General features: G+C 40.5%; 1 long non-coding RNA gene across 1 annotated transcript in view; it reads left to right on the top strand.

The window, feature by feature from the left end:
* Nucleotides 1-1,089: 1,089 nt before the first annotated feature.
* LOC138684587 (uncharacterized) overlaps nucleotides 1,090-11,508 on the top strand; it is a 28,395-nt gene continuing 17,976 nt past the window's right edge. Inside the window, exon 1 of the long non-coding RNA XR_011323834.1 lies at nucleotides 1,090-1,185. This is a non-coding gene — a long non-coding RNA (uncharacterized lncRNA). The remainder of the gene's footprint in view (nucleotides 1,186-11,508) is intronic.

Here is an 11,508-nt window from a genome sequence, read left to right as displayed (position 1 = left end):
GCAGAGCGAGTCAAGGAGCTTAAGTCTAGGAGAGAATACTGGGGAAGAAAACAGACCTTGTCACTGTAATGGTGAGATTTCAACAGTGATGCTCAAGTCCAAATGACAGTACAAGCCTCTCAAAGGATTAGTGACAGATTATTAGAAAAATATAGATAATAGGTCAATTCCAAATATCACTGTCAGTGAATAGCGCAGAATCCTGCAGCCTGGCAGAGGCAAGGCTGCTGCGGCTCCATGACCCCAGGTCCAAACTGTAGCGAGGCTGAGCACACGTTTCCAGTAGGCACATGCACACAGAGCGCACGTATACGACACATGTATGCAGGCACAGCAGGCTACACAGAGAACACAGACAGAAACACTGAGCACTCACATAGACACAAGAGCACCAATGGCTTTGGCTGAGCAGGATGGAGGTCTGCTAGTGGTTATATACGTATATGTACATAAATAGATATGTACATTGTGGATTGCTCCGTCAGCTGGGCTCAGACACAATCTGCTCAGTAGCTGCCACTACTCATCTTTCCCTGACTCATCTTGATGGGTTTCACACTTGGACACTAGGGCTGTGGCTTTTCTGGGGCACACCTGGGAGGGGCTCAAATAGGATGTCTCTTCCTCTGAGGCCTTAATTTGGGTTCCCTGCCTGCTACAGTGTCCCTGTGCTCATGTGCGTTTGTGGAGATGAGCCTGTGATAGCATGACGGCTCATGTGATGGGCCTGGGATTATCCAGGGCAGGGGATTATTTGAGCTCCCCAGCTGCTATTGTCTCTCTGTGCTCCTTTGTGGGTGTGCAGATGAGTTTTTATGACATAACTCAACAATCGAGAACTATGTTTATTGAATATTAGGTAATTGGGGAAAAGGAAAAAAAAAAGAGAAGATGCCGGTTTGGGAATCGCACAGTAGTAAGCGTAGCTTCTCAGGAACAGGAAGCCTAGAGGAGAGGAACTGAAAAAGCATGTTGTGCAATGCCAGGTCTGTCAGTAAATAAAGGCTATCTCTTTGAAACAACGTATTTCTGGAGCCAAACCCAAAAATGTAATTAAGCACAGCACTCCTGGGTATGTGCAACAGCACTGTAGGCCCAAGGAAGTCAATCCAGTTAAGTAGTTACAATCTACTGACCCTTTGTTGCTTAGGCAGGTCTGGATTTTTGCAGACTGATCTTCTGAAGGTGTGTAAATACTCATAGACTTTCTTTTGTTGGATCTTACCTTGAAGAATTCCAGACCACCACAAAGATTATTACGTGCTCTGTCTTAAACAGGGTAGACTATAATGTTCAGTGTCTTGCAGACTTTATCATCCTTCTATTTGGTTCTTGGTTCCAGCCTTTAATAACCAGAGTTACTATATTTTAAACTTTTTACATTGAGGACTTGCTATTAGTGCTCTATACGAATGAAAACCTATTCATATCTTAATATATGTATCCTACTACAAATTTTCCCTTGGGAATTAAAAAATGTAGTTACAAAAATGCAGCTCGTTATTATTTTAATCATTGGAAAAAAAGAACAAAATTAGTATTGCTTTTGAGAAAGATGTTTGGTTTACACCTATCTGACTATTTTCAAGTCTCCTTAGGATCAAAGATATCAAAATATATAACAAACAAGGAATTTCTCATATTTATTTTAAGTACTGATATCTGCTGCTTCTTTACTGTTCCATTTCTCAATCAGCACGCCTCATATAAAATCTAGGTTTTTATGGTATTTAAATGTAAGAATTTTCTTGCCTCTTCCAGAGCTAGCAAGATCAAGTGATAGAAACAGAAATTTCAGCCAGATATACCATCTAAAATACTTGTAGTAGAATAAAAAAAATTAGCTGAAATTAGCTTTCATACCAGTCCAAGTGTTTGCTTAAAATTTTGGTTTCAAGATTACTGTATGAAGATGACCCTGGCTTGCTGAAGACCAGCAAATGTTTCAGTTTTCTCAGCAGTAAACAAGTAGCCCTAATACACATTGTCAAACTTTTATTTAGTGATTATTTAGTCAAAACAGACAATGTTAATGTAGTTACATGGAGTACTTCCTTTTTTAATGGATGATGAACAGTAGCTTAAGAAGTGCCACAAGTCCATGTAGTTCTGTAGTTTGACAGAATCTTCAGACAGATGCTTAAGAGGAAGATGCAAAGAAAACCTTCAGTCCAAATCTGTAGAAGGGGCTTGCTTATAGTGGGAATTTTTATTATGCTTCATTAGGTCTTACCTTATGTACTTTAACATAGTCACATTTCATTTAATCAGACAAAGATTATCTGGAAGGTCTGAGAGAGAAAGCAGTTGTGACCTCCTCGTTCTTTTGACTAATGCCACAAAGCACAGTCTTTGTATTCGTATATAGCTGCATACAGTCTTGACGGATGACACGGTTCAGCAAAAAGAAGGGATAGGCGGATTCTGCAATTTAAAAGTTTAGGGGAAAAGTTATGGTGCTTCACAGTCATCATTTTATTTGAAGAATTTACCACTGCAGTAAAAAATGGTTATAATGTATGTAGTATCATAACACAGATGTATGCCCTCCCTAAGTACCATGTGGCATGGCAAACAAGAAATATGCAACCAGCCCACCAATGTTCCAAAACTGTCTTTTCAGAATATTTACTCCCTTTGTGATACTCCTTATTTTTAAAGACATCCAACAGAAACCTAAGTTTCTCTGCTAAGTTTGTCTGAAAGGGAGACCCTGTACTGAAGAGATTCAGTATCAACTAGGCAGCAAAGAATGTGATCCTGGGAAGGAAATCACAGTGGCACTTCTGTGGATATCATTGCTAAAACTGTTCTTTCATAATGTGAAAATGCTGCTTAAACTGCTTGAAAAAATCAGCCAACTCAAACAAAACAAAACAAAACAAAAAAACCCAGTCAGTTTCATAAGGAGAGTTTATTTCAAGACCGTTTGCTGTAAGAAGTCATCTATCTTTAAAAAGATATAGAAATGCCTCTTCTGTTATTTATAGTTCAATTTCCTCCAAACATACTTCTCAGATGAACAATGCAAGGAGAACAAAAGCAAACAAGATCATTCATAGTCTTAAATTTTAAAATACCAATTCTGAAGCACTCAGGATTCCTGACTAAAGTATCTTTAATTTGAGAAGACAGATGCTGTGCGGAGGAACATATGGCAGACTTTACTCAAGACTGTGGCATTCTTTGATTTCATTGTTTTGTGTCAGAATCTAAACAATCTTTATATATGTGGAATTTTTTGCTGCATATGTGATAAGAAAATGACATTAAAACTTTTTTCCCCTGAGCTGAAGATCAAATAAGGAAAACAAATTTAAAAAGACAAGAGGATGGATTTTAATCTGCCCAAATATCACTTCTCTTCTTGTGTGCAACAAAAATATATTATTTTAATCTGATTTTTTTTTTTTAAGTACTGGATAACTCATGGGTTTCTGAATGGACATTTTTTACCTACTGTGTCAAACATTTTTTATTCTGGATTAATGACTAACAGTTGTTACAATTTGACAGGTGTTAAACCAAGTATATGAAAATAATCAGCTTGTTTCATGCCAGTGGTGTATTCACATCACTGCAAATGGCACAAATGTGCAGTTTCAATATTCAGTTCAAACAGCTATTTTGACTGAATCACCTCTTTAGTTCCCCAATAAATTTCTTCTTCTTCCTTCTTGATCTGTTCCGTAACGTGCACAGACCCATATTCTTTTGTCTATGGAAGCCAAATTTCTAGCAGCCTAACAGTGCAAAACTGCCAACGCCTTTCTGTAGAACCAATGCATCAGTCAAGATGAATTCTTCTTTTCGGTCTAAAGAACCAGATCTCAATAAAAAGCTGAGAAGCAAATTAGGGATGAATGAAATATTCCTTCACTTGAGCTTCTTCTCAGTTGATATCTAACCTCTATTAAGGTATAATTTTTTTTTCTTTTAAGTTCCCATTTGCAGATATGCTTCTGAACATGGCCAAAACTATGCTGTCTTGACGGGACTAAGCAGCTCAGTTAAATACCACACTGAGATACAGTAATTAAAGGCTCAATTCAGTTGCTCACACATAGCTTTCTAGTGTCATGTGAGATGTTGCAGGGTGCCATGGTTTCCAGTTAGTGCTCCAGAATAGTATAGATATCCTGCAAATGCTGTACCATATCTGCCAGACTTATGAAGATATCTTGGAAAACTTAGGGCTTCTAAGTGCACCTACTGTGCAGATCACTGAGTCAAGCCCTGGGGATTCAGTTCATGCTTAAGATACCTATAATTATTATTTATATATCTACATGGGCTGTAGAGACCTGACTGAATCAAGCTCTAGGTGTCTAAACCTCCAATATAATCAGATGTCTACCTGATTGTAGTAGATACCCACTGATCATAACATAGATATCTAATGTTTACTGAGATGCCACAGGTTAGCCAGGGCATAAACACAGGCCTGTCAAATATGGCACAGGATATATAGGAAACTTGTGTCCACCCAGTCTGCCAGCAGGCAACAAGGTGGGGTTCCCAAGATGGGAGTAAAAATAGCTTTAAATGCGAACTGTTTTTAACTGCTAAATAGCTAAAAAGGAAAGAAAATTCCCACCATGATGAAAAAGAAATCAAAGAATCTTCAGTGCAGTTTCCAAATAAGAAGCGTTAGCTAAGGAACATTTTAAAGCTCTGATTTTTTTAGTATCTCTTGCAGATTGTCTAAAAGTAAAACTTACCAGCTGTGTTTTGAAATCCTTTTATACCATTATCTCTCATGTCAGAAGCCATTAAAAGAAGTACAATGGAGTTTTAGAATTGATACTGGAGCACTGTCCCAAGCCTGGTGCTTAGGAGGCCATAGTGTATGAAGATATTCTGATTCAGTGGCTGAAGTAAAATTTATTACCCATGTGACAAAGTAGCAGCATATGCAAAACTACATAGCACTAATAAATAAACAAATTGTGCTATATTTATCTGATCACCTGTGTCATCACAGCTTTCTCTTATTAGTCACACCACTTCCAAGAGTCTTGAGACATATGTCAATTGTTATTGATGAAGTTAAGCTGGGAAGTCTAAAGTTTTATAAGGGCTACGTGAATCTGATGAATGCTCTGTGTATGTGAGTCTGCATCTTGCCCTTTCTAGCACAGAGTGCTGAGTTTGCAATACTTTGAGAATCAGGAAATAAAAACACCTGGTTACAATTTACCACCATTTTCTTTGGCTGGGCTAAACAGCTAGTCTTGTGATCTTTTATTGCTCTTGAATTCCCTCATTAACTCTTTCAAACATACTTTTTATAGCATTTTTTAAATCCATGACAATATAAGATGTCTGATACTATCTCTGATTTATAAGAGCAGTCTTTATTATAAAGCACCAGACACCTCAGCTTTCCCATGACACTATTTTAACTTGTAATAATATTCCCAGTGAATTAGGCCCAAGCTGTGCATTGTTCAGCATTGAATCTTAGGGCTATCAAGAGGTCATATACAATGAGGCTGTATACTTATTGTTTCTCTTGCATGCATTGCTGGGCTTGCAAATTCTTGATTGAAGAGGAAAATCTCCCCACCTATTGCTGTCCTGCTTAGTTGACCAGAAAGTCTAGTCATTGCAGTACCACTTACCAGCACACTATTTCAAACTTAACCTTCCAAACCTAACACTTGCAGTATTCTCATAAAAATGAATGGATATTCACTTCATTTAATTCCTGCAGTGAGACATTATAGCTCTGATTCCGAGTTACGCTATGAGAGCTTTGCACTATGTGGGCAGTTCATGTGCACAGAGCTTGGACCATCCATTCAGCTGCCATTGGACGCTCTGATATTGCTAAAATTTTACATTAGGACATAGGAAGGCTCCCTGATCCTCTTTATTATATAGAATATGAAAATAGTCTAATGTAATTTTTTTTCTCACTTAAGTACCAATTGCTTATATAGAAAGTCTCTAAGCTTACATCCTTAGTATGATAATGCCATATCCTAGAGCAGTAAGATGCAGCAGTGCTTAAGGTCGTGGCTATCCTTAAATGATTTGACAATACACCATCCATTCCTTGGGTTTTAGATAGGATTTTATTGTGCAGAGGAAGCTACCAGAGGCTCTGTAAATCCTTTTGGCTAGAACTGAAGTAGACAGCAGTGACATAACCCACTCATGTTCAGCTGAGCTGATCCAAAGACTGCCCAATTACTTCCTTGAGCAAGAAGGCGAGAAGGAATTCTGCTAGGAAGACTAGACTGGCCAAAATATTTGCTTTATTTTCTTCTCAGCACAGGGTAGGTGTCCTGGTTTCAGCTGGGATAGAGTTAATTGTCTTCCTAGCAGCTGGTACAGTGCTATGTTTTGGGTTCAGTATGAGAAGAATGTTGATAACACTGATGTTTTCAGTTGTTGCTAAGTAGTGTTTAGTCTAAAGTCAAGGATTTTTCAGCTTCTCATGCCCAGCCAGCGAGAAGGCTGGAGGGGCACAAGAAGTTGGCACAGGACACAGCCAGGGCACCTGACCCAAAGTGGCCAAAGGGGTACTCCATACCATGTGACGTCATGCCCAGTATATAAACTGGGGGGAGTGGGGCTGGGGGGAATCGCCACTCAGGAACTAACTGGATGTGGATCGGTGGGTGGTGAGCAATTGCATTGTGCATCACTTGTATATCCCAATACTTTTATTATTTTTATTGTCATTTTACTATTGTTATTATTATCATTATTTCTTCCTTTGTGTTCTGTTAAACTGTTCTTATCTCAACCCACGAGTTTTACTTCTTTTCCTGATTTTCTCCCCCATCCCACTGGGTGTGGGGGGGAAGTGAGTGAGTGGCTGCGTGGTGCTTAGTTGCTGGTAGGGGTTAAACCATGACAGTACGGAACTAACTTCACAAACTGTTACAACAGGGACAGCCAAAGAGGAAACCTGTACTTGTGCTCAGTGTGTTCAGAAGGACAAGGACAAGGGACTTCCTACAAGACTAGTGCTATGTGCATTGGCAGAAAAAGATGGAGATACTTAGATTAGCAGAGACCACGTATGCTCCCATGTTAGCAACATGGTCTGTAATTGTATCAAGGGATATTGATACCATGTGCTCACAAACTGTAGGGCGGAAATTGTTTTATGTGTTGTATGTTTATATACCCGTAGCTAGAAATGAAGTTGCAGTCTGCCTTTCAAACGCACTTTTATGTACATGCTTGTTAACTGGTGTGCCTGAATTGGTGGCACACCAGTGCCATATTTTCTGTTCTCTCATGTAATTAAATACCATTCTTTTTAACATTTTCATTATTTCATTGACTATCTTCTGTTTCCCTTCCATCTTTTTGAGATATGAATATCAGAAGTGAACACAGCATTCATGTGAAACCTTTGACATGGCTTCATCTGTTGCCCTATACCTTAGACTATTAAGTCTAAGTGAAGATTAAGATCTTCACTCCAGGATTATGTGTAAAGACACAGAGAGAGTAAACTAATTAAAACAACAGGTTGTCACTGTGAATTATTCTGCTGACATGAAAGCATTCTGGATTACAGAAGACATGCTGACATGTCTACTCACTTGGGTTCATCTATTTTAACAGTTAACATTTGTAAATTGCAATAAATAAATGAAATGCTCTCTTTTTATTATCTTGCTGTCAAAGTGCTAACCTTTTCACTTCTCCCCACATATTTGTACTTGTTCATAATTTTTTCTCATGGGTGAGAAAAGAATGCGCTTTCCAGTGAAGAAACTGGCAACAGTTTATCAACATATCCTTACAATTAAATATTCAGTAAGAAGTGAAAGCACATTAAGTCCACCCTACATTTGTTCACTCTCTGGGGTACTCTTCAATTCCATGTTAGCTTGGTATATGTCTCCATGGAAGTTTTCCCTCCCACTTTTGAGTCAATCTTATAATTACTTCAGTATCATTTCAAGGCCTGTGAGCTCCTCATTAAAGAGATGGAGAGTTGTTGTACCAATAATGATCTTCTGAGTGAGTTATCTGCAACATCATTAATGGAAAAAAATGGTTTTATTTTACAGAAATAATTGGAAACATTGGCCACATGTGATAAAGTTGCATTCTGTAATTATTTTGCCACGTATGATGTATGTCCTTTGTTTCCTATTATGCTTGTAGAGGCATACTTTCTCATATTTTATGGAAGTTGCTTCAGAGAGCCCCTAATTTATATTTAACAAATGGTTTTTTTCTGAGCCTAATTTGTTTTTGTCAACAGGATGCCTGCTTAATATTGCTTAACTCTGTATAATGCTTACTTGATTTTCACAAACGGAATTTATTCTGGATTTATAACAAAGGTTACAATTCACAGCTATAGCTCCCTTGACAGAACTCTGGCAAAACCATCTCTGCTTGAAGTCAGGCCCGTCCGGCCTGTCCACTGCTTTTTCTCTATTGTTCTGTCCAAGGCATTGTGATCCCAAATTGCTGAGTATTGTTTCCTTGTCCACTCACTGAGAAATTGAATTCCTTTGTTTTGAAATGCAGTCCCTTGCACAAGCCCAAGTCTTGGCCTTACTGGCATAAATGTCCATCAAAAAATTACATCTATGTAAAAAGAAGAAGGATTGTTTTTTTCCTGTATGTACCTGAAATCAGGAATAGAATAGCACATGTTCTTTTTTTGTTGCCTGACTTCTGTTGTTTCGTTGTTGAATGTAGGTATAACCATATCTTACTAAAATTGGCAAGGAAGATGAACAATTACAGAGTGATGTTTACCAGTATTCAAGAAGTTTAACAAGAAGCACAAGCTAAGATCTTCTGAACTTCAGTAAGAAGGGTGATGCTAGAAAATAATCCTCTGATCCCACAAACAGAAAGGCAACACAGCTGAAGGAACTGCTGATCAACAGGGAAATCAGCTTGGTGCTTACAGTTTTGTGTGGATAGATCATATTTTTTTAAGTAAACCCCTGCTTTGACAGATGACTTGTTTTTCTGGAAGCCCAAAAGGGTTATGCTAAAACTCTAAAATTTAGCTGTCTGTAAGGTTAAATACTCACCCTAAACTACTGCTTACAAGATGCTGCCTCCAACAGCACTCACATACAAGACTCACATAAAATATGAACACAGACAGCCAAGTCCCCTTGCTCCTCTTCAGCTGGTAGAGACAGACATTCACTAATGCAGGCACACACACAAGACTCTCTGTGTTCACAAGCACATGCACATTTGCAGATCCCCAGAGCACTGGCGCAGATCCTCTGTCTGCCTGGTACCCCTGCCTGGATCCCAGGCCCCCTTACCTGCTTCACGGGTCCCCCTTACCTGCTTCACGGGTCCCCCTTACACGCTGGCTGGTCTAGCTTGATGCTCACCAGCAAACACGCAGCATTCGCACACTTGTCCCACTGGTACCCAACACCCACAGGTCTCCCCAGATACCAGCATGGACCTTCCATGCACCTGATACCCCTGCTCGGACCTAGGGCTGCCTGTGATCCAGCTGGTCCAGCCTGAGGTTTGCTAGTGAATAACACATGCACACCCTATGCACACCTGGATTGGGGAAGATACAGACAATCACTCCCCCAGAAGCTAGCACCAGGCACATGTGGTCCTGCTGCAGCCACCAGCGCTGAGCCTCTCTCACATCAGTGTCCCCCAGAAGCTGGTTTTGGGACACACACCATTCCCACCCCAGTGGCTGGAGGTTTAAGACCCTCACTCACTTCAGTCACTGATGCTGAGACCCCTGCCCTCACTCCAGCAGCTGACACCACAAGCCAGGGGTGCTATACCCCCACTCTGACTCCAGCTGTTGGCCCCAAATTTCACACACAGACACATACCTGTCTCACCAGTAGCTGGCACTTAGTCTCTCAGCACACATATGCACAGGACAGAAAGAGAAACTACGCAGAAAGGTATTTAAGAAAGGATTTAATAAGAAGATTGGACAGACTGTGGTGATGAGACACAGGGCTTGGTCAGCCAAGAGTATGGACCAGCCCTGGTTTACATGCAACCAGCCCCTTTATACGCCTTTCTGTCTATTTCCCGCTTTGTTCCTCCCCATCCCCTTCCCCTGCACATTCCTTCATCAGTTTCCATAGTTGCACCAACCCGCCTCCAGCACCCTGGACCCTCAGGTTTACATCCTTATCAGTAGCAAAATCCTGGTTTGCCTGCAGTTTCTTGACAGCCCATCAATTAGTGTGACTGATGAGGTTTGTTTCTTGTCTCTGTCTCTGTTAAATTTGTCAGGTTTGTGTCTCTGATTTCTGTATGGCTTCCCCCTTTTCCTTATCACCCCATTTGATAAGGTCCTGGATCAGATAACCTTAATGAAATAAACACTCCCATATTCCACACACTCATCAGTTAGTGTGACTGATCAGTTCTGTTCTCATTACTGCCTCCCTTTTTTGTTGAGTTCTTGTATATTCTTGTTTATGCCTTCCTCCTTTCCTATTATCCCCTCTTGCACTGAAAAGGTCTTTGACCAGACACCCTTAAGGGAGAAGATGCTCTCTCTTTCTACATACCAGTACAAATCCCTTTCCTCTGGAGCAGTGGGAAGTGTTCCTCTATGGGCCTTGCTCTCCCTTGTTATCACAGAATGGCTGAGGTGGGAAGGGGCGTCTGAGATCACCTGGTCCAACAACCCTTGCTGAAGCAGGACCACCTACACCTGTTTGCCCAGGACCATGTCCAGATGGCTTTTGATATCTCCGAGGTGGGAGACTCCAAAACGTCTCATGGAAACCTGTGCCACCCTCACAGTAAAAAAAGTGTTTCCTGATGTTCAGACAGATCCTCCTGTGTTTCAGGTTGTTCCCATTGCCTCTTGTCCTGTCACTGGGCACCACTGGGAAGAGCCTGGCTCCATCTTCTTTCCATTCTCCATTCAGGTATTTATAGACATTAATAAGATTCCCCTAAGCCTTCTCTTCTCCAGGCTGAACGGTCCCAGCTCTCTCAGCCTTTCCTCATAGGAGAGATGTTTTTGTCCCTTGATCGTCTTTGTGGCCTGGCTCTGGACTCTCTCCAGTATGTCCATGCCTCTCTTGTACTAGGGAGCAGGAAACTGGACACTGTACTCCAGGTGTGGCCTCACCAGTGCTGAGTAGAGGGCAAGGATCACCTCTACCTGCTGGCAACACTCCTCCTAATGCAGCCCAGGAGAACATTTGGTGCCTCTGCTGCAAGGGCACATTACTGGCTCATGTTCAACTTGGTCCACCAGGACCCCCAGGTTCTTTTCTTCAAAGCTGCTTTCCAGCTGAGCAGCCCCCAGCATGTACTGTCCATAGTTGTTTGCATTAGAGCAAAATGGATATAATTAGTGTAAATGGTGAGAATATGTTTGGATGAAAGGGGTTTGAGGAAAATAATACAGAGAATTCAGGAAAATTAAATTATTGTGTATGCAGAACTAAGGCAGTTTATTAGATTTTAAACCAAATGAAGATACCGATCATACTGATAATACTGTTAGCATTGGAAGTCAGATGTGTGAGAACTCATTTTTTGGAA

Source organism: Haliaeetus albicilla, chromosome 3 (assembly GCF_947461875.1).
Source record: "Haliaeetus albicilla chromosome 3, bHalAlb1.1, whole genome shotgun sequence".
Lineage (NCBI taxonomy): Eukaryota > Metazoa > Chordata > Aves > Accipitriformes > Accipitridae > Haliaeetus > Haliaeetus albicilla.
Note: the sequence above shows the minus strand (reverse complement) of the source record. Positions and strands in the feature narration are given on the sequence as shown.